Source organism: Monodelphis domestica, chromosome 1 (genome assembly GCF_027887165.1).
Source record: "Monodelphis domestica isolate mMonDom1 chromosome 1, mMonDom1.pri, whole genome shotgun sequence".
NCBI classification, from domain to species: Eukaryota; Metazoa; Chordata; class Mammalia; order Didelphimorphia; family Didelphidae; genus Monodelphis; species Monodelphis domestica.
Genome location: NC_077227.1, coordinates 304,316,396 through 304,338,628, shown reverse-complemented (window position 1 = coordinate 304,338,628; position 22,233 = coordinate 304,316,396). Strand labels below are relative to the sequence as shown.

Sequence of the window (22,233 nt, the reverse complement as noted above, 5' to 3'; positions counted from 1 at the left end):
CTGAGATTCGTGTATGGCTGTATTATTTGGAATCTCAAAACCCAATTTTGCTTTATATTAGAAAAGTCAAGTGATTCATGTATAAGGGTAGGATCTGGAAAAGGACATTGTCAAGGAAGAATTGAACAATGATTGTCATGTTATTTATCAAAGGGAAACCAAAATTATCTACAAAAGAATTGCTGGATATGGTTACTGAGCCACTGCCACTGATCTTTGAGGAAGCCAAGTAACTGTGAGAATTACCACAGTACTAGATACAAACAAATGTCCCATCTTTCATGATCTAGCACAGTGATGGAAAACTTTTTAGTGTCCAAGTGCCCAAACTCCAACCCTTACACCACATGTGAGCCACCCCACTCTCGCACCCCTTACCCCAAATGGGGGAGGGAGGAAGGGCTCCCATTGGACTGATGAGCAGAGGGGAAAGTCACATGAGAAATGTTTTCAGGCTCATTGGAGAGGGAGAAGGGAGCAGCCACCTCTGGCATGCTCCAACACACGTGCCATAGGTTTGTCAGCATAAGTCTAGAATGTCAACTTCTGATAAAATTCCAGGGTGGATCACTAAGTAGATCGATTTTTAGCACTTAAAAATGGAAAAGGACATTAATTACTAGGAATCAGTATGGATGGATTCACCAAGAACTGGTCCTGTCATGATAATTTCCTTCCTTTTTGATAGGAGCATTACTCTAATAAACGGGGTGAATGACAGTATAGTATACTTGAATTTCAATGCAGCATTTAAATAAAGCCCGTCATAATAAATACATAGACTAGATTTAGCCCAGATACACAATTAGATTAATTTGAAACAAATTGATGACTAGGTCCCCAAAGTATTTATTCATGGTTTAATGTCAACATGAAAGATGGTCTCCATACTGCTGTGAACCTTAAAATTCCCAGACCCTACTTCATAAGGTTGGGTTAAGACCATTCCCCAATTTAAACAATGAAGTAACTTCAATCAGGAATGTGAGAACTCTTCCCCATTTGGATAATGAAGGAACTTAGATCAGGAATGTGAGAACTCTACTTAGATCAGGAATGTGAGACCTCTACTCCACCCCTACTTAAGTCTGCCCTAGGGGAAGATAAAGTTGTAAACTCTTTGCTGAACAATGAAAAGTACTTAAACCCATACTTATAGTAAGACAGAAAATTCTTAGGCTGTGCCTATTTTTAGGACTAATACAAAAAGGTGCTAAGTACCTATAAAGGTCAGGCAACTTGTGAACTTACAAGGAGCTAAGAGATGAAAACTTACTCATAGCTTTCCTGGTGTGAATTACTCAAAAATTTACAGCTTCTTAGGTGTGAACTAAGAATGGTCTGTCCTTTGAAAACCGACTACTGTGATTGGTAGATGTGAGAACTTAGGGGAGGAAACATAGGAGAAAATTCCCTTTAAAAGGAGAAGAGAAACTGAGAACAGGGACAGTCTGTTGGAGACAGTCTGTTAGGACAGTCTCTTGAGGACAGTCAGAAGAATCTCTCTCTGGAGAAGGATGGCTGGCTGAACTGGTGTCTATATTTCTTGCTTGGACAGATCTTGTTGTGAGTGATTAAGGACTGACTAATCTCTCTTGGAACTGGTCCTGTCATGATAATTTCATTCCTTTTTCATAGGATTATTACACTAATAAATGGGGTGAATGACAATATAGTATACTTGAATTTCAATGGAGCATTTAAATAAAGTCTTTCATAATAATCATATAGACTAGATTTAGCCCAGATACATAATTAGATTAATTTGAAACAGATTGATGACTAGGTACCCAAAGTATTTATTCATGGTTTAATGTCAACATGAAAGATGGTCTCCATACTACATAGAGTATCCTAAGGCTTTGATCTGGGCCTAGTGCTCTTCAGTATTTTTTATTTAAATTTATTAATTTGTTTGTTTGTTTATTCATTTATTGCTCTTTAATTAATTTATTTAATCAAATTAGAACATTATTCCTTGATTACAAGAATCACATTATTTCCCTCCCTCCCCTACACCCACTCATCCCTCACCTGTAGTGCAATTTCATTCAGTGTTAAATGTGACCTTGATTAGAACCTATTTCCATGTTGTTGCTGTTTTCATTAGTATGTTCCTTTAGAGTCTACATCCCCAGCCATATCCCATCAACCCATGTATTCAAGCAGTTCTTTTTCTTCCATGTTTCTACTCCCACAGTTTTTCCTCTGAATGTAGATAATGTTTTTTCTTGAAGATCCCTCCCAATTGTTCAGGATCATTGCATTTCCACTAATGGAGAAGGCCATTACATTTGATTGTACCACAGTGTATCAGTCCTCGATTTTTTCATTCCTTTGATTTCATTTTATAGTTTTCTGCTGCCTTGTAAAGTCACTTGATTCTAGTTGTTGTATTCTGGTTTTTAAAGACTGGATTTCATCCCTGGCTTTTTGGTCATCCTTCTCCATCTTGTCTGATTTTCTTTGGAGATCATCTTTCCTCTCCTTTGACTCATCTTTCATCTTCTTTTCCTCATCTTTCATCTCCTTTGCCTCATTTTCAAGCTGGTTTATTTTGGCTTTCAAGACACTATTTTCTTGTTTTAGTTCAAATCCTTCTGTTTCCAGATGATTTGTCTTAGTTTTTAAGTTATTTTCCCAGTTGTCTTCAGCTTCTCTTAATTGTGTTTTGAATTGTATTTTGAGTTCTTCTAGAGCCTGTATCCAATTCGCTGGGGTTTCTGATTTTTTGCTTGGTGTTCTCTCATCCTTCTCTGTTCCATTTGCTCTTTGTTCATGCCTGTATAGAAGCTGTCTATTGTAATTTCTTTATTCCTTTCCTGTTGTTTGCTCACATTTCCTGTCTTTACTTCCTGCAGTTGCCTGAGCTCTAGCTCCTCTCATTTTTTTGTGGTTTTGGGTTTTTCTTTCCTACTTTCACCCTTAGAGTTTTGTCAGTAAATCTTTCAATACAGTCTGTGGGATTGGGGTGTTGGAACTTGAGTTTTCCTGCCCTCTGGAGGCTTTGATGGGATTAAGTCCAGCAGTCTGTGGGGGAGGGCTTTGGGAGCTTGAGCTTCCCTGCCCTGGGAATGCTTTGATGGGATTAAGTCCAACTGGGTTGCTGGATGTGCCCTGAGGCCAAAACCTTGGGACCTTCCTTTTCAACAAAGACTCATGACAACATAAGAAAGCTTGGGGAAATAGATGTTACTTGGACCTAACTTTTATCTGAACTTGTCAAAAAAGGGGAAAACATGAGTATATGTACACATGCATGCGCACACACATATACATAATCAAGCAATCAACAATCCTCCTTCTGGTCTGATTTTCTTTGGAGGTCATCTTTCATCTTCTTTGCCTCATCTTTCATCTCCTTTGCCTCATTTTCAAGCTGATTAATTTTGGCTTTCAAGGCATTATTTTCTGTTTCCAGATGATTTATTTTGCTTTTTAAGTTCTTTTCCCAGTTGTCTTCAGCCTCTCTTACTTGTTTTTTTTTTTTTTAATTTTATTTTGAGTTCTTCCAAAGCCTGTGTCCAATTCACTGGAATTCCCCTTTTTGCTTGGTGTTCCTTGATCCTCTTCTGATTCATTTTCTCTTTGTTCATTGCCTGAATGGAAGCTGTCAACTGTAATTTCTTTTTTATTTTTCTGTTGTTTACTCATTCCTCCTTCTTTCCCCCCTATAGTTGCCTGTAGTCTTACTCCTCTCATATTTTGCTGGATCTGTGAGTTTGGGCTTTTCTGTACTGAATGGACTTCTTTGTTCTGCTGTTTGGTCAGGTAGTCTGGTTTTCCCCAGGTGACAGCAGAAGCTGAGAAGGTCTGGGCTTCCTTCCCTGTTATCAAGGTTGTTTCCTGTAGTTTGTTGTAGCCTTTGCCCCTTGGAGTTCAGTCATTGAGGTTCTCAGATTTGGGGAAGGGGTATTGGATCTTGAGCTTCTCTGCCCTCTGAAGGCTTCTTATCTGACCTTATTCATGAGATTTAACCAGGGCAGAGTTGATCTGCAAAGCTGAATGTGCCCTGAGGCCAAAACTTTCAAAAGGGGGAGGGGGGAAGATGGAGCATTTCTGCTAAGGCTAGGATGCCTGTTCTGAGCTTCTCCTCCAGCTGCCTCTCCACCACCTGTGTTTTAAGCCCTGAGCTTGGCACAGCTTTGCTGTCAAGGTTCTCCCTCCAGACTTGCGCTCTTGCCTGCCCAGAGATTCCAGCCATCCCTGGAGTCTCAGTGCTGTTAGGTAGGGAAGGGATCCTGGGACTTTCCTTCTTTCTTCCCTTTAAACCTTCAGGTTCTAGAGTTCAGGCTTTTGGGGGTGTGTACATTTTAGTTGGGTCCAGGAAGAGGGTTCCCTGGGTCTGTTCTGTTGTTAGATTTGGTTTTCAGTCCCCTGGAAGCTCTGTGTTTATGATCCATGAGGAAGGGTTATGGACGTCTGAATTTTTGCTACCTCTAAGCTGCCATCTTGACTCTGCCTCTCCTTGGCACTCTTTTAAAGCCCTTTACACATAGCTCCAAATTGCCCTCCAGGATAGTTGGTCCAATCACCACTCCACAAGTAATGTATTAGTGCCCCAATTTTTTGACACCTCCTCCAATATTTATCACTTTCCTTTGCTGTCATATTGGCCAAAATGATAGGTGAAGATGGTACTTCAGATTTGTTTTAATTTGCACTTATCTAATTGGGAGTGATTTAGAACCGTTTTTCATGTGCTTATTGACAGTTTTTATTTCATCTCGTGAAAACTGTCTATTCATGTCCCTTGACCACTTGTTGATTGGGAAATGGCTTGATTTTTTTGTAAATTTGACTTAGTTCCTTATATTTTTGGAAAATTAAACCTTTGTCAAAGAGTTTTGTTATAAAAATGTTCTCTCAGTTTGTTGCTTTCTTTCTAATTTTGGTTGCATTTGGTTTTGTTTGTACAAAACCTTTTAAATTTGATATAATCAGTCATTTATTTTATATTTTGTAATGTTCTCTAACTCTTGCTAGGTTTTAAATTCTTTCTTTTCCCACAGATCTGACAAGTAGACTATTCTATGTTCTCCCAATTCATTTAAGATTTCACTCTTTATACTTAAGTCATTTACCCATTTTGAATTTTTCTTGGTATTGTAATGATAGGGAGTAGGAAAAAAGAACTGTTGGAGGAAATGTAAGGTTGAGAGCTCTCCAGTGCCTGAGGAAGGAACTACAGTTGGAAACTGGACAAGGACTTCTAGGAAATTCTCCTGAGGAGGAGGACTTTAGTTCAGAGACACAGAAGGGAGTGAAAGGAGGAGCTGTTTCTCTGAGCCATTTTCAAAGACACCTTTGGGGATTTCTGTCACTGACAGAAATCTTAACATCACTGGTTCCTGTCAACAAGCCTAATTTCTCTGAAGACTTTCATTCCATGAACTATTGAGATACTGGACTCAAGTGCTCTCTTCCCCTTTCTACCTCTCTCCCTACCTACAAAAAAAAATCTTTTACTTCAGTAATTAGATTATTTAAAAAAGTAGTTTTACAATAGATTTGGGAAGGGAAAGTGGACTTCTAGATGTGGTGAATTCTGCCCACTCAGAGGATGGACCTTTGAAAAAGGATTCGGAAATTAGGGGGACCTACATCTCCCTAACCTTTACCACTTCTTCCTTTATTCCAATTATAATTAAATTAAAATAAGCAGTCAGATAGTGATTTCAACTTGTTTTTTTTTTTTCATCAAAGGAATAAGCTCATTGGCAGACTCCATCTTGCTGCCAGTCTTCAATAAGACACAAGGTGGAAGCTTGTGAGTGCCCCAAAGTAGCTCATAGTCAGATTGGGGTCTTCTTGTGGACAGGGAAAGAAGATAAATCTTGTAACCATGGAAAAATATTCTAAATTAATTAATTAAAAAAAGAACTGCTATAAATATTTTAGAACATATAGTTTTCAACTAGAAAAAAATAAAATTCATTTGGAAAAACAAAAAACCAAGAATGGTGAAGGAAATAATGGAAAATATGTTAAGAAAGGAGTTCTGGTGGTACCAGATTTCAAACTATAATACAAAGGTGCAATTATCAAAACTACCTGGTACTGGCTAAGAAATAGAAAACCAAAACAATGGAACAAAATAGACACTCAAAAAACTGTCATAAAAGATTATGGTAACCTTGGGGTTGGCAAAGGTAAAGTTCCAAGTTTTGGGATTGAGAGTTCGCTATTTGGTAAACAATGGTTGGGAACACTAGTTGACAGAAACAAGATATAGACTAATATCTTGCACCATTTACCAAGATAAGATCAAAATGGATACCTGACCTAAGTTAAGCAAGAGATAGAAAGCATTGTGAATTTTAAAATGGTTAATTTCAAATACACTACACTAAAATGATTTTTGTATAAATAAAACTAATGTATGTTATTTTAGAAGGAAAGCAATAAGTTGGAAGGAAATTTTATAGACAGTTTCTTAGATAGTGGTCTCATGTCTAAAATATATAGAAACAAGAGAGAGAGAACTTTGTCCAAAAGATAAGAATATGGACCATTTCTTATTGATAAGTGGCCAAAAGATATAAACAGTTTTTGGATAAAGAATTTCAAAGTTATACTTAGCTAAATGAAAAAAATGCTCTAAATCATTAGCATATATTTCAATGTAGTAACAACACTATTGGGCTTATTTCCTAAGATGATAAAAGAAAAAGGAAAAGAATTATATGTTGTAAAGTATTTATAACAGTTCTTTTTGTAGTGACAAAGAACTAGAAACTAAAGGGAAATCCATCAATTCAGAAATGGCTCAACAAGTTATGTATATGATTTTTTTCAAAAAGTTGTTTTACTTTTTTTGTTATACCGAGGCTTTCATGTAGTACAGGTTTCCATAATACTCATGTTGTGATAGAAGATTTATATCACATATAACAGAAATCTCATGAAGGAAATACACTGGAAGATAGTAGGCTTTGATCTACACACAAATACCAACAGTTCCATCTTTAGCTGTGGATAGCATTTTCATAATGATTCTCTCATGGTTAGGTTATGTTGGAGATTTGCTGATAATGGTTTAGTCCTTCACAGTCTAAGAACTTTTAAAGTAATCGTAGGAAAAGATAATTTTCAATACCTTGGGCCAGGAAAACAGATCTTCTGGAGAAGATGCTGTAAGGATGCTTGCAGAAATCAAACACTACAACATGAGATTCAGAGTGAACTTTTGGATATAATGAACTAAACTGAGGAGGGCTGAGACTTCCATTTATCCTGATTGTAAAAACATGATAAAGAGGAATGCCCCCTAAATGGCTCTTTTTCAATGCCATATCAATCATTTTTCTTTCTCTCCTCTTCCTTTTATTCCTAAAATTGTAGTAACTCCCTCCATGAATTGTACAATATCTTGATCTTTTGCTTTTCCAAATGAATTTTATTTTTTCTAGTTCAAAACTATATGTTCTAAAATATTTCTAGCAGTTCTTTTTTAATTAATTAATTTAGAATATTTTTCCATGGTTACAAGATTGCATATGTGGAATGATTCATTGGGGAGGCTGACATATTCATCTCCTGGAGAACCAAGTGTATAAAGACTTAACAGGTTGATTTCCCAAAGAATCAGAAGGGGAGAAATGTGTAAGGAGTAAATATAAAAGGTTGAACTAGATTATTTAAGAGTATGGTAGCCAGGAATTTAATCAATTCCAAATAACTTTTTAGCAATTTATTTATAAAATATAGAAAGAGTGAAAGTAAGAAAATCAGAGAGAGGATAGGGCAAATCTAACCTAACACACTAAGTATTTTTGCTCTACTCACCCAGGCAGGGCTAATTAGAACTCAGTCAGAGGGGCCTCAGCCTTGAGTAGAGGGCCTGGGGACGAATAAAGCAAGAGCTTCAGTCAAGAAGCCTCTCTCAAGAGGGGAGGACTCTCCTGAGGCTAGTCCCTTCAAAAAATCCAGGAAAGGAGTTAGCCTTTTTCACTCACCCATGTGGTAGTTCTAAGGGAAACTAGGAGCTGTCCAAGGTCCTCAGCTGGAGTGGTTTTAGCAGAAGCTAGTACATCTCAGAACAAACCAGGGAAAGGAGTCAGCTTTTCTCACTCACACATGTGGTAGAAGCAGTCCTCAGTCAGAGCTCCTACAGGGTCAAATTCAAGGCAAAAGACCTTGTCACAGGAAATTCTTGGCATTTTTAAAGACCATTCTGTTTTGTCACTGCCTGTGACTTCCTTTCAGGGACCAATTACAGCTAAAGCTCTGTTTAGATCTGCCCAGGGGCAGTTAGTAGGTTCTGATTCATCACCCACTATCACATATGCAGATCACAGACCTCCCCACATAAGGGTAAGTGATTATATGATTTTGGTTATTAAATCTAAAAATGGGCAGGGGACATGAATCCCATCTTCACATGCTAATCCTCCCCTAATAAGGAGACATAGAAGTCCTACATATGCATTTAATATTTTCTTTCCTTTTGATTTACTTTGTAAGTCCTAAACTACTGAAATTATTCTCTACTTTTAAAAATTATAATTTTACCAATATTTCTATAGCTTTCATCCCATTATAGCAATAACTGCCAAAGAATTTTTTGTAACTGGAAAATTGAAACAGATCCAAGCTTTTGTGATAAGAACACACTATCTGATAAAAAACTGCTGGGAAAATTGGAAAAAAGTATGGCAGAAATTAGGTTTGGATCAATATCTTACACCCTATGACAAGATATATTCAAAATGATTTAAACATAAAGAATGATATTAAAAGTAAATTAGAGAAACATAGAATAGTTCATCTGTCAGATCTATGAAGAAGAGAAGAATTTATGACTAAACAAGAGATATAGAGCATTACAAGATGTAAAATAATTTTTATTATTATATTTTAAAGTTTTTGTATAAACAAAACCAATGCACCCAAGAGTAGAATGGAAACAACAGAGGGAAAAAAATTTTATAACAAAATTTTCTGATGGTCTCATTTCTCAAATATATAAAGAACAAAGTCAAATTTATAAGAAGCCAAGTCATTCCCCAGTTGTTAAATGATCAAAGGATATGAATAGGTGAAGATATAAAAGCTGTCAATAATCATACAAAAATGTTCTGAATCTTTTTTGATTAGGGAAATTCAAATTAAAACAACTCTGAGGTACCACCTCACACCTATCAGACTGGCCAATATGACAATCAAGGAGTTGTGGACTGGTGGAGTTGTGAACAGACACTAACCATTCTGGAGGGCAATTTGGAATTATGACAAGGGCTATAAAAGGGTACATATCTTTTGATCCAATAATACCACTACTAGCTCTATATCCCAAGAGATTTTCTTAAAGGGAAAGGACCTATTTGTTCAAAAATATTTATAGCTGCTCTTTTTGTGGTGGCAAAGAATTGGAAACTAAAAGGATGTCCCTCAATTGTGGAATGGCTAAACAAATTGTAGTATATGATAGTGATGGAACACTATTGTATAATAAGAAATGGTGAATAGGATGATTTCAGAAAGAACTGGAGAGACTTACATGAAGTAATGCAGAGTGAAATAAGCAGAATCAGGAGAGCATGTTGCACAGTAACTGTTTTATTGTGAAACAATCAAATGTGATAGACTTTGCTACTAACAGCAATATAGCAATCCCATACAATTTTGAGAACGTATGAAAAAAGAATGCTATCCACCTTTAGAGACAGAACTGTTAGAATAGAAATGCAGATGGAAATATGATTTATCACTTGTTTATTTGGATATGTGTTGGGATTTTAGTTTTATAAGATTATTTGCTTACAAAAAATGAATAATCTGGAAATAAGTATTATGTTTAAAAGAGTATAACTCAAATTGAATTGCTTGTCAGTTCCAGGAGTGGGTAGGGAAGAAGGGAGGAAGATAAAATGGAAAATTTAATATTAAAATTAATATCCAATAATATAACTCCAAGTATTATATTTTATAAGACTTATTAATAAATCACTTGAAGTAGAAAAATACAAGAACAAAAGTAAAAACCTGAGTAAAAGACACATGAGAAAAATTCTCCTGCCTGGCATTCCCCCCACCTCCACAAACCATGGTCAGGTGGGGAGAAAGCTAGAGGTGGGGCTACATAAGACTTATATCCTCCCCATGTTAGCATATAACATGAGAAAGAACATGGGAAGCTGGGCAAGATAGTTCTTTGGGAGAGGATTCTAATTATGCAATCCCCCCCCACTGTGATTCCATCGTGAAACGAGCATATAGAAATCTCCCAGATTTACATGCCTAGTTTCTACAACGAATCATTTCACATAACCAATTTATATCTCTAAAAATTTTTAACTAGAGTTAAAAAAAATTTAACACATACAATATTATACTTTCTAAGGGGGAATTACAATAATTTGGGAATGAAAGGAAATAAAAAAGAAAAAGAACAAAACTAATGATTGCTAGGTGCATTGACAAAAAGCCAATTAAGGGGCAGTCCCCTTTTGCATATGACGGTACATTCAAAATAAATGCATTCAACCTCTATAGTTCAGTTTTACTATATCCCGAAGTTCACTCTGGATCTTTTGGTGCAGTGTGTGATTTCTGCAGGAATTCCATGGCTCCTTCTCCAAACAGTTCACTTTCTTGATTCAGGGAGGTAGCAAGTTTCTTATCCTAAAATTACTTTCAAACGTGAAAAAATTTTATAAATATAGAATTTTATGACAATAATACAATTTCTCCTGAGGAGGATATTGACACAGATCACCCTGGAATACATGGCTGAGTTATGAGGTATATGAATCCATTGTCAAAAGGAAATCAAAATCATTAAAAAAAAGTAACTTTTGGATGAAACATAAAATATCAGAGTCTCATGTGTAAAAATTTTAAGTAAGGAAAAACAAGTCTATAACAGGTCCTTCAATCAGGGACTGATTAAATCAGGACCCACAGACCCATAGTAGCAATTATGCACTTACCCAATCAGCAGCCAGAACTACAGAAAATTGCCCTACTATGAAAGAGAGAGAAAAGGGACTAGATTTTGAAGCAGAAAGGGAAATATCATTCCCTGGTCTGATTGTACCTTTGTTCGCAGGGATAGGGGAGCCAAAATGGCAGCCAAACTGAGATACTTGGCAGATGTCTGAATCTGGCACAAGGGAATCCTGCATCTGACTTGCAAAAAACTGCTTTTTCAAATCCCCAAATAAGTTCACGTCCCCTCTCTTGGCTCAGAATTTCATCAGTCCCACCAGGATTGGTTGGTCTCCTTGACCTTGTGCTCCTAGGCACTGTGGAGTAGCTCTTTTGTGATCCCTTCTTCTTGAATCAGAGACAATCATTTATCAAAGTCCCATCATTAACAATCCATGGTAGATTTCCAAGTCTAAATCTTTTGGGTGGGCATTGACATCAGGACTAATGGACATTTTAAGTGTATCATAGTACAAAATCAAAAAAATCATTCATCCTGGTAACATATGCTTCAAGTACAAAAAAATGAAGGAAAAAAGAATACTCAAATACTCTATTGCACATATAAGGAAAACAATAATAAAATTTTAAATATATGTATATATATATATATATAGTTCACAATCAATGACACACTATTTTAGTCAAGGGGAGGCACAATACAAAGGTTTCTCACTCAAAAATGAGATCCATTTCCTTTTTAACTTAACCATGATCCATAGTGTGAGTGTACATAATTTTTTTACCAAGTACAGCATTTTAAAACAGTAGTACAGCAGCTAATGCACATGCAAAGAAGTACCAAAATTCCCCAAATCACAAGAGCACATCAACTTCTCTAAAGGTTACTAATACAGATTTTGTTCAACTAGTTTATAGACCTTTATAATAGTATTTTCTCCAGTCCAGACATAGGACAGTACAACATAATATATGTAGCTAATTGCCAAAACACAGTAACAGAAAGTGACATAGTGTAATAGAACATTATAGATTAAATTAATATAATAAACTTAAAAAATTAAATCTTAAAACAAATAATCAGCAAATATAATAAGCATGATAGGATACAGTCACTCATAACTATAGAAGATGCTCACTTTACATGTGAGCAATGGATCCTTTTCTCCAGTTTTGATAGCTGTTGGAGAGTTTAAGAGGACTTGGAATGGACCTTCCCAGGCAGGCTGAGTTGCTCCAGTGTGCTGGAAGTTGTCATCTGGGTGCAAGTCACTGAGTGAGAAGTCTATAGGTCCTGCTTATACAGCAATTCCAGATTCATGAAATTCTCGCAATTTGATCTATAAATCCTGTATATATGAAGCAATAGAAGTGTCTCCCCCTAGTAATGATGTGTATGAGGGAGAGAAAGGTTTAGTCTCCATAAGGAGATGTTCAAAAATCATCTTAACTGGTGAGAAGTATAGATCTCCCCTTGACCTGCTTCAAAGATAAAAGAGGGCTAGGGGGAGAATTTCAGGCCATTTTAAGTGAATCTCCATACACAATTTTCCAATTATACTTTTAAGATTTCTATTCATTCTCTAAACTTGGCCTGAGTTCTGGGGATGGTATGGTACATGGAATTTGGGAGTTATCCCCAAACAAGAATATATCTGAGACAAAACTGAATAGGTGAAATGAGTTACCTTGTCTGAATCAAGTCATGCTGGCAGACCAAAGCGAGGAATAATTTCTTTTAAGAGCACCTTGGCAACAAAAGCCACTGTTGCTCAAGAAGTAGGAAATGCTTCAGGCCATCTGGTCAGCTGATCTACTATGACCAGGCAAAATCTATACTGTCCAGCTTTTGGCATAGTGATAAAATCAATTTGAAGATGTTCAAAAGGTATTTAAGCCAGAGGACACCCACCAAAAACTTTGCCATGATAGGAGTTCTGATTAAATGGTTGGCAGGTAAGTCAGACTGTACATACTTTAGAGGCTTTGGTAGTTATGTCAGGAACTGTCCATACACTTTTAACAGAATCCACAATGCCCTGGCTACCAAAGTGACCATTTTTGTGAATGGATTGGCATATTTGGTGATACAAACTTCTAGGGAGTAGGGGTTTTCCTTCAGATGATACCCATATTCCATTTATCAATTTTACTTTAAATTTATGCTTCCCTTTTTCACTTCCTGTTCATTATAAGAAAGGGACAGATTTCATCACTAGTTGCCAATGTTAAAATTAACTCAGGTCCTTCTTAGACTGCTAGCTTTGCAGTGATATTTCACCGGTCATTCCTTCTAGAGATAGGGTCAGTGCCATCTGTATGGGCAGAACAATGAACTACAGCTAGGGCTTCAGGAAGCTGAAGGGGGGCAGAAAGAACCTCATTAATAATTTCTATATTTGCTATACATTTTCCAGCTGATGTTAAAAATTCCCTTTGAAGCCATAGCCTGTCATATTCCAAATGCATATCTAGAGTCTGTATAAATAGTTTCCTTCTTACCTTTGGCAATTATATAGGGATGTTTTAGAGTTATCAGTTCTGCATTTGGAGCACTTACATTTGAGGGCAGTGAAGCTAACCACAAAGTAGCAAATTCTGTGACTATAGCAGCTCCAGTGTAACATATGCCACCCCTCATGAAAAGAGAACCATCAGTGAATTAGACTGTCTGGATTGTCTAAAGGAGTGTCTAAGGGATTATTTTGAGGTTTTTCAGCTATAGACACTAAAGATTCATATCTGTGCAAAGGGTCTCCTGAAACTGGTAAATCTGTAAGCAAGGCTGTGGGATTTAGAACTGTACAGCATTTTAGGGTAATATTTTATTTCATTGCCCAACAAGGTTACCTTGTACCCTGCAAGTCTCTGGTCAGAAAATGCCTATGTTCTATGTTTTTGCAACAATGCTTCAACTTCATGTGGGCACACTATGGTTAAAGGGTATCCCAGGACTAAATAAGCAGGTTTAATTACTAATAAAGCTGTTGCAGATATGCCTTTAAGACATGGTGTTCCTGAAGCTACTGGGTCGAACTGGGCTGAATAATAAGCAACTGGATGTTGAACAGGTCCTAAAGTTTGAGTTAGAACACCTGAAGCTACCCCTCTCTATTCATGTACATACAAAGTAAATGGCCTGTTATAATCTGGGATGCCTAGAGAAGGGGTAGACAGGATAGCCAATTTTAAGTTAGAAAGATCTGACAGGTGTTCTGCCTTAATTTAAGTGTTTCAGGGACTGCATTTTTTGTCAGTGCTATAGGGAGTTTAGTGATCCACTGCCTACAAAACCCTGTTGCTCCAAGAATTGCCCTCAACTATTTCTTAGTGGAGGGTGCACTCAATTTCTGAATATCTTCAATGATCTTAGAGGAAATGGAGCAGGAACCAGCAGTTAAACCCTAAATATTTCACTTTGGGGAGACACCACTGAACCTTTGCCTTTGAGACCTTGTGGCATCCCTTATGCAGCTCTAAAAGGAGATGTTTGCTATCTTTCTGGCATACTGTGGCATGTGGTAAGGCCAAGAGCAAATCATCTACAAAGTGTATCAAACAGCTCTCCTTAAACTTAATATTTGCTAAATCTTGTGTTAAAATCTGTGAGAACAATGTGGAACTGTCCATGTACCCTTGGAGCAAACAACACCAGATCCATTGTGAACCTTTCCAAGTGAAGCCAAATATATTCCTGAAATTCTCATGAATAGGGATTGAGGAGAAAACTGAACACAAATCCACCACAGTGAAATATTTTGCTGATCTGGGAATAGAGGAGATAATAGTAACTGTGTTTGGAACCACAGGATGTCTCTTTATGACATTATTATTTACAGCCCTTAAATCCTGGACAAATTTATAGACATTTTTCCTGCAGGGCCTAATTTTGGCTTTTTTTTAACAGGTAGGATGGGTGTATTTGCATGGAATTACTGTTCCTTGATCAATTAATGAATCTATCATTGGAGTAATTCAGTGTGAAAGCTTTAAGATCCTATGTAATCCTGACTAGGGCTCCATGATGTTTGAATGATTTCTTTCTGACTGTATGCAGTGTTTTCTCCTTGACCTGGGAGCTCTTGAACTAACATTTCTGGTAATGGTCATTTGGGAACTTATTGTGGATTCTTTTCATTTTGATTTTACCCTCTTGTTCAAGAAAATCGGGGGAGTTTTCTTCAATAATTTCTTGTAATATGATGCCAAAGCTTTTTTTTTCCTTTATTGTTTCTTGGTTTCTCATGAAGTCATTAGCTTCTGTTTCCCCAATTCGAATTTTTTAAGACTGAATTTCTTTCATGACCTTTTGATTGTGCTTTTCCATTTTGTCCATTCTACTTTTCATGGCATTCTTTCCTTCCATTCATGGATTTTTTGCCTCTTTTTCCAGTTAACCAATTTTGCTTTTAAAGCTGTTTTCTTTTTATACTACTTTAGTTTCTTTTTCCTGTTTTCTTTGACCTGTCATATTTGATTTTTGAATTCTTTTTTGAGTTCTGCCAATAGACCAGTTTCCATTTTTCTTTGAAGTTTTGCATGTGGTAGCTTGGATTTTACTGTCCCCTATTGATTGTGCTTTACTGCTTGTCTCCATAGAAATTTTCTAGGGTTAGTTGTTGTTGGGGGTTTTTTTGTTTTTGTTTTTGTTTTTGCTGTTTCCTCATTTTTTTCATGTGTTGTTTTTTTTTTTGCCTGTGAAGTAGGATTTCTGAAAGCTGCTGATTCTGTCTTCTCTGATGATAGCAGAACTTGGCACTGTAAGCTATTTTGTTGTGGAGCTAAGCTTTGACCACAGGGTTGGCTTGAAATGACCCAGAACTATGACTTTTGGGGCCTCATTGAAGGCTGATTCCAGGGTCTGGGACTTCAAGAGGTTGGCCTAGGACCATGATGGCAAACTTAAGACACATGTGCCATAAAGGGCACATAGAGCCCTCTTGTTGGGCACATCTGCTGTCACCTACCAGAGTTCATTACTAGAAAACCAGAGGAACTCGGGCTGGAGCTTTTCCCTTCCCCTCTCCATGCACCAGAGGACAACCTTCAGTTTCCCTGCCCACCTGCCCAGTAGCCCAATGGGAGTGCTTCTGCCATCCCCTGTCTGGGGAAAGGTGCTAGGGGTAGGGTAATGGGGGGCTGACATGCTGTGTGATAGTGGGATATAGACAACAAACTGTTGAGTCTGTGGAGATTCCTGTGGTGGGGTTGTAGAGGAGCTAGGTTTGAGGGGAGCATAACTAACTTGAGTGGCACATAGCTGAAAGGGAGCAGATCATTGGGACAATTCTCCTCTCCCTCTACACACACTCCTGTCATCACCTACTCCTCTGCCCAACAGCCCAGTGGGAGTGCTTCCTCCTTCCCCTGTCTGGGGTAAGGGTGGGCTGGGGAAAGGGGTGGGGCAGGTACAATACTCAGTCTCTGCAGGGGTGAGAATGTTTCTAAAACATTCACTATCACTGGCCTAGGATGTGCTGTATTGTTGGTGTAGCCAGGGTATCGGGATCCTGAAGTTCAGCTATACCCAGGTTCAGAACCTGGCTCAATTGGGGGAAGGGGGGAGCCATCTGCCAGTACTTTTTTGTATGGAGACTTCCTTCTGGTTTCTCTCTGCCTAACCTTCAAGTTGTATTCAATGGGAAAGCCCCAAAAGTTTTGGGTTTTGATTCCTGTCACTTTGAGGCACTTTTTAAAGATTGGTTTGGAAGGATTGTCAGAGCAATTATAGTTTTCACTGCTACTAAGCCAACATCTGCCTCTCCCTTGCCAGAGACACTATTGACATGTTAACTAGAGTGTTCTGAAATATCTTCCTTAATTCCCAGGATCTCTAAAGATTAGACAGATGCCCTGGTTCACCTTGTTTCATAGGTAGGTATCAGCAATGGGTTGAGTGTTGAACTTGAAATGAGAAAGACAAGAGTTGAAATCCTGCCTGAGACAATGGAATGACCCTATGAAGTCATTTAACTTCAGCCTCATTTCCTCATCTATAAAAGAAGATTGGATTTAGTGGTCTCCAAAGTCCTTTCTAGCTCTAAATCTATAATCCTGTGATAATCTATATAGTTCACATCTCCCTATTTCATGCAATATCAAGAGGGAGAGAACCAAAATATATCATGGAGATATATATAAATATAGCCATTTGAGAAATTTATACCCTTAAAGCTTTTCCTAAAACTAATTAGATGGGGTCGTCTTAGAAATAAACTTCATTTATTTATTTGTCCTCATTAATATTATTGAATTTGAATTTTTGATTTTTGAATTGAAATTTTTATTCTGATGTTGTTGCATTAAATTTTGGATTAGATCATTTTGAATTTTGAATATTGAATTGAAATTTTGATTCTGATGTTGTTGCATTAAATTTTGGATTAGATCATTTTCCTTTTAGGATAGTAATGAAGACAATGAAGATGTTTCACTGTTTGATGCCAGTGATGAAGGGTAAGAAAGGAAAACAATTCAGCATAGGAGGTATCCAAACAATTCAGAAGCAGACCTTGTCAAAGCAAGGCAAGTCAGGCCTCCTCTGAACCCTGAGTCAGGTCACCCTGCTGCACCAGAAGCAAGTTCCACTACAAGAAGCTTGGGACAGAAGTGGAGTCCAACATTAGCATAATGGTAAAGGTCTGGAAAAAAGCTGGAAAAATGAGCAAAGAACATGACCACAGGAAGTTATTATGGTCATATGGAAGATCAAAGCACAAACTCAGAAGAGAACAACAGTGTCAAAATGGTTACTTAAGACTTTTCAAGGAAAATGGGAAGGCCCCCAAAAAAACTCCTGTAGAGAAATATTTATTTATTAATTAAGAGTTCATTAGGGAATAAGGTAAATTAGAAAAATTTATTGATAGATACATGAGAGGAATGAGTGAGTTTGATTTCTTTAAATCTGAATGGAATCTCAGAGATGATTAATAAGAGAATTTTCCTAAGGAGTTTTGGGAAAAGACTGTTGGACCAATGGCTCTCTTTTGGGCTCACCTGGTTCAAGGAAGGTGGTCCAAAGAGCAGCTCTGCAAGTTTGGACGATCTTGGTGAATTCACAGCCTAAAAACCCATCTTATAAGGACAGAGAAGTGAAGGAGATTGTTGGGTGCAGTACCTGTGCTGACCCCAATAGGTGGCAGCAAATTCTGACCTCTTTGAGTGGAGAAGACAGTGAAATTTCTGACCAGCTGGAAATCAGATCTGAGCAGCAGGGAATATTTTAGATTAGGATAGATAGATAAGGATTTGGAGGTTTTAGATAAATAGGAAGAGAGGATAGCTTTGACTTTGTTGAAGAAGAAGTAGGTCGTGGACCAGATTGGTTGGGTGATTATAGTTAAGATTTATTAGCATAGGGACCTATATAACATAAGAAATACCTTTCTACCTTTTTTCCTTTTACTATATCTTCCTTAAAATTTTATTCTTACAATAAATATATATTTTATGTAACTGGCCAGAATTCTCCTAGACTGCTTTGAGAAGCCATCTTTCTCAACAGAAAGAACAACAGCCTTTCCACTCAGGACACAAGTATTGGTAATACTCATTCCAATATCAATAATTTATAACCCTTATAACAAGGACAAGAATATCAAATTTTACAAAGGAAAATGGTAAGCCCCCCCCCAAAAAAAAAACTCCTGTAGGAGCTCAAAAAAAGAATTTAAAAATCAATTAAAGAGGTAAAAGAAAAATTAGAGAAAGAAATTAATTATGCAAGAGAATCCTGAAAATAAGAGTCAATAGCCTAGTAAAGGAAGCATAAAAAGGAATAAGTAAACATTATATATGTGTGTGTGTACACACACCTACACACACATACAAATCTACTGAAGAGAACAACTTTTTAGAGTAGAATTGACCAAATGGTAGAGGATGCACAAAAATCCAGTGAAGGAAACAACTCTACAAAAAGTAGAATTGACTGAATGGAAAAGGAGGTAAAACAAATTCAGTTAAGCAAATAATTCTTAATCTTAATGAGATATCAAGAAACAATAAATAACAGAAAAATGAAAAAAAAAGAAAATGTGAAATATCTCATTGTAAAAACAACTGACCTGAAAATAGATCCAGGAGTGATAATTAAGTATTATTGAACTACCTGAAATCTATGATAAAAAGAGAACCTAGACATTATATTACATGAAATTGTCAAGGAAAACTGCTCTGATATTCTAGAATCATTTGCCAAAGTAGAAATGGAAAGAATCCACAGATTACTTCCTGAAAGAGATCCCCTAGTAAAAACTCCCAAATCTAGTACTATCAAATTATAGAGCTCCCAGGCACATGAGAAAATATTTCAAATAGCCAAATAGAATTCAGATGACATGCATAGAGCCAGTCAGAATTACACAAGATTTAGCAGTTTCTATATAAAAAGACTAGAAGACTTGGAATATGACATTCCAGAGTGTAACCTCCTATGGTTACTTCTTAAAATTCTCCTGGGTGGACACCTGAGAAGGAGATTGGAATATGGATAGAGGAGAGAAAGAGAGAGACATAGGAATAAAGACTCAGAGACAAGGAGTTAAAACATGAGGGATGTAGCAAGCTCCAGTAATGCTTCTCAATAGAAAAGAGACCGGCTTGCACATGTCTCCGAACCTTGATTGGAGAGTTTAGGAATGTGGATTGGGAGGTAACTAATGAATATGTGACATGGCATAGATTTTAACATTGGTTGAATTGACAATCACATAATCAAAGAGGATGAGGCTAGTCAAACATTTGGAAAAGAATGAGCTAGGACCCTGTGGAAAACAATGTCCTGCTCAGGAATTCTTTTGTCCCTTGGACTGAAGATTTAGAAATGCAATAATCAATAAATAACATTGCCATGAGTCTGGCATATGAACACATAAGATACAATATAATACATCAATAATACTTCCATGATGCTAATATACCTGGTATGCTACACAGGGATCTAGGATTACAGTCAAGAATCACCCACATAGAAAAACTAAATATAAACTAAATATAATCCTTCAGGGGAAATGGATATTTAATGAAAGAGAGGATTTTTAAGTATTCCTGATGAAAAGATAAGACTTGAACAGGAAATTTGACTTCCAAATATAAGACTCAAATGAAGCATAAGAAGTTAAACAGGAAAGACAAAATTTAAGGGGATGGTTAAGAGTAAGCATTTACATTCCTACATGGGAATACAATACTTGTAATTTTTAAGAACATTATCATTATTAGGTAGAAGGAATTGTAAACCCCATGTTACCTTAAAGGTGGGTAACACCTATTATGATTGTCCATTAGACACCGGAGCTTCCTGGTCTGTATTAAAGAGAACACCTGATTTACAATGTTATTCTGTTGGCTCAGAGAATGTAATGGGAGTATCAGGAATAACCCAAAGAGTTAAAAGACTTCCTCCTAGAATGGTATCTGTAGGACCCCTAGAGGTATAACACTCCTTCCTTTTGATGCCTGACTCCCCTTTAAATTTGCTGGGGAGGGACCTTCTATGCAAACTCAGAGCCACAATAACCTGCTCCCCAGATGGCTCATTATCATTAGAAGTACCAGAGGAATCTTTAAATTTACTCCCTGTACTTCTCTCGGAAAACCAGGAGGCAAAAGAGCCTTCCACTTTTGAAATACCTAAAGATATACCGGAGTCTCTTTGGGCCACATCTTCTTCCAATGTAGGCTTACTTAAATCTGCTGTTTCTGTGCAGATAAAAACTAAATCTAGCCCACCTCCTTCTATCCCTCAGTGTCCCCTCTCAAAGGAGGCAATTGAGGGTATTACACCAGTTATTAACTCATTAATAGAACAGGGAATAATAATCCCTTGCAAATCTGAATACAACACGTCCATCCTGCCAATTAAAAAACCAAAAAGAGGGCCCGATGGCAAGCACCTCTATAGATTTGTACAGGATCTAAGGGCAGTGAATAATCACATTATAAAGAGACACTCCATGGCTTCCAACATCAATACTATTATTTCCTCTATTCCTAGCACAGCTACATACTTTACAGTAGTAGACTTGTGTTCAGCTTTCTTTTCCATACCTATACATGAGAACTCCAGGCATATTTTTGCTTTCACCTGGAAGGGCTCACAATATACCTGGTGTCGGCTGCCACAGGGTTATGTTGAAAGTCCGAGCTTATTTGAGCAAATTTTGAGCCAAGACACAGACAATATAACATTTAAAAATAGCAAATTAATCAAATATGTAGATGATCTACTCTTGGCTTCAACAGATGCAAAAACATGTCAAGAAGATAGCAAACACCTTCTTTTGGAATTGCACAAAAGAGGACATAAAATCTCTAAGGATAAAGTTCAAGGTGTCTCCAAAAAGTAGAATATTTGGGATTCATCTTGACTGCGGGTGACGAATTGAGAATATTCAAAAATTGAGTGCTCCTACCACTAAGAAACAGCTGAGAGCAATTTTAGGAGCAACAGGGTTTTGTAGACAATGGATTCCTTGCTATGGGGAAATTACTAAACCCCTTATAGCATTAACAAAGGATTCGGTTCCTGAACCCCTCAAATTAGAGCCTGAACACTTGTCAGCTCTATCAGATCTAAAAAGGGCTATCATGTCTGCCCCTGCTCTAGGCATCCCAGGTTACAACAAGCCATTTACTTTATATGTGCATGAGCGAAGAGGAGTAGCCTCTGGCATGTTAACTCAGACTTTGGGACCTTCTCAGCGCCCAATTGCTTATTATTCTGCCCAACTAGACCCAGTAGCAGCAGGAGCACCACCATGCCTTAGAGGCGTAGCTGCTACAGCCTTACTAGTAACAAAAACCATTGATTTAGTATTGGGATGTCCATTAATAATAATGTGCCTACATGAGATAGAAGCATTATTGATAAAACATAGAACACAGGCATTCTCAGATCAGAGAATTACAAGGTATGAAATAACCTTATTAAATAGTGAAAATATTACCTTGAAACGCTGTTCAACTCTTAACCCTGCCACCTTGTTTCTAGATTTACCTACTTCAGGAGAACCATTACATAACTGTGAAACATTAGTGTCCATGGCAGAAAAGCCTCGAGATGATCTCTTGGACACTCCCTTAAACAACTCTGATCTGGTCTTATTTCCTGATGGTAACTCTTTTATGAGAGATGGCACACACTCCACTGGAGCTGCTATAGTCACAGAATTTGCCATTGAGTGGTCAGCTTCACTGCCCTCTAACATTAGTGCTCAATGGGCAGAACTCATAGCTCTGAAATATGCCTGTATAATTGCCAAGGGTAAAAAGGCAAAAATTTATACAGATTCTAGATATGCTTTTGGCATTTGTCACTCAGTCGGGATGCTATGG

General features: G+C 37.2%; 1 gene segment (V, D, J or C); it reads left to right on the top strand.

Annotated features, from left to right (window-relative positions):
• Positions 1 to 22,233, top strand: part of LOC103103780 (immunoglobulin heavy constant gamma 1-like) — a 349,593-nt gene that overhangs the window by 18,024 nt on the left and 309,336 nt on the right.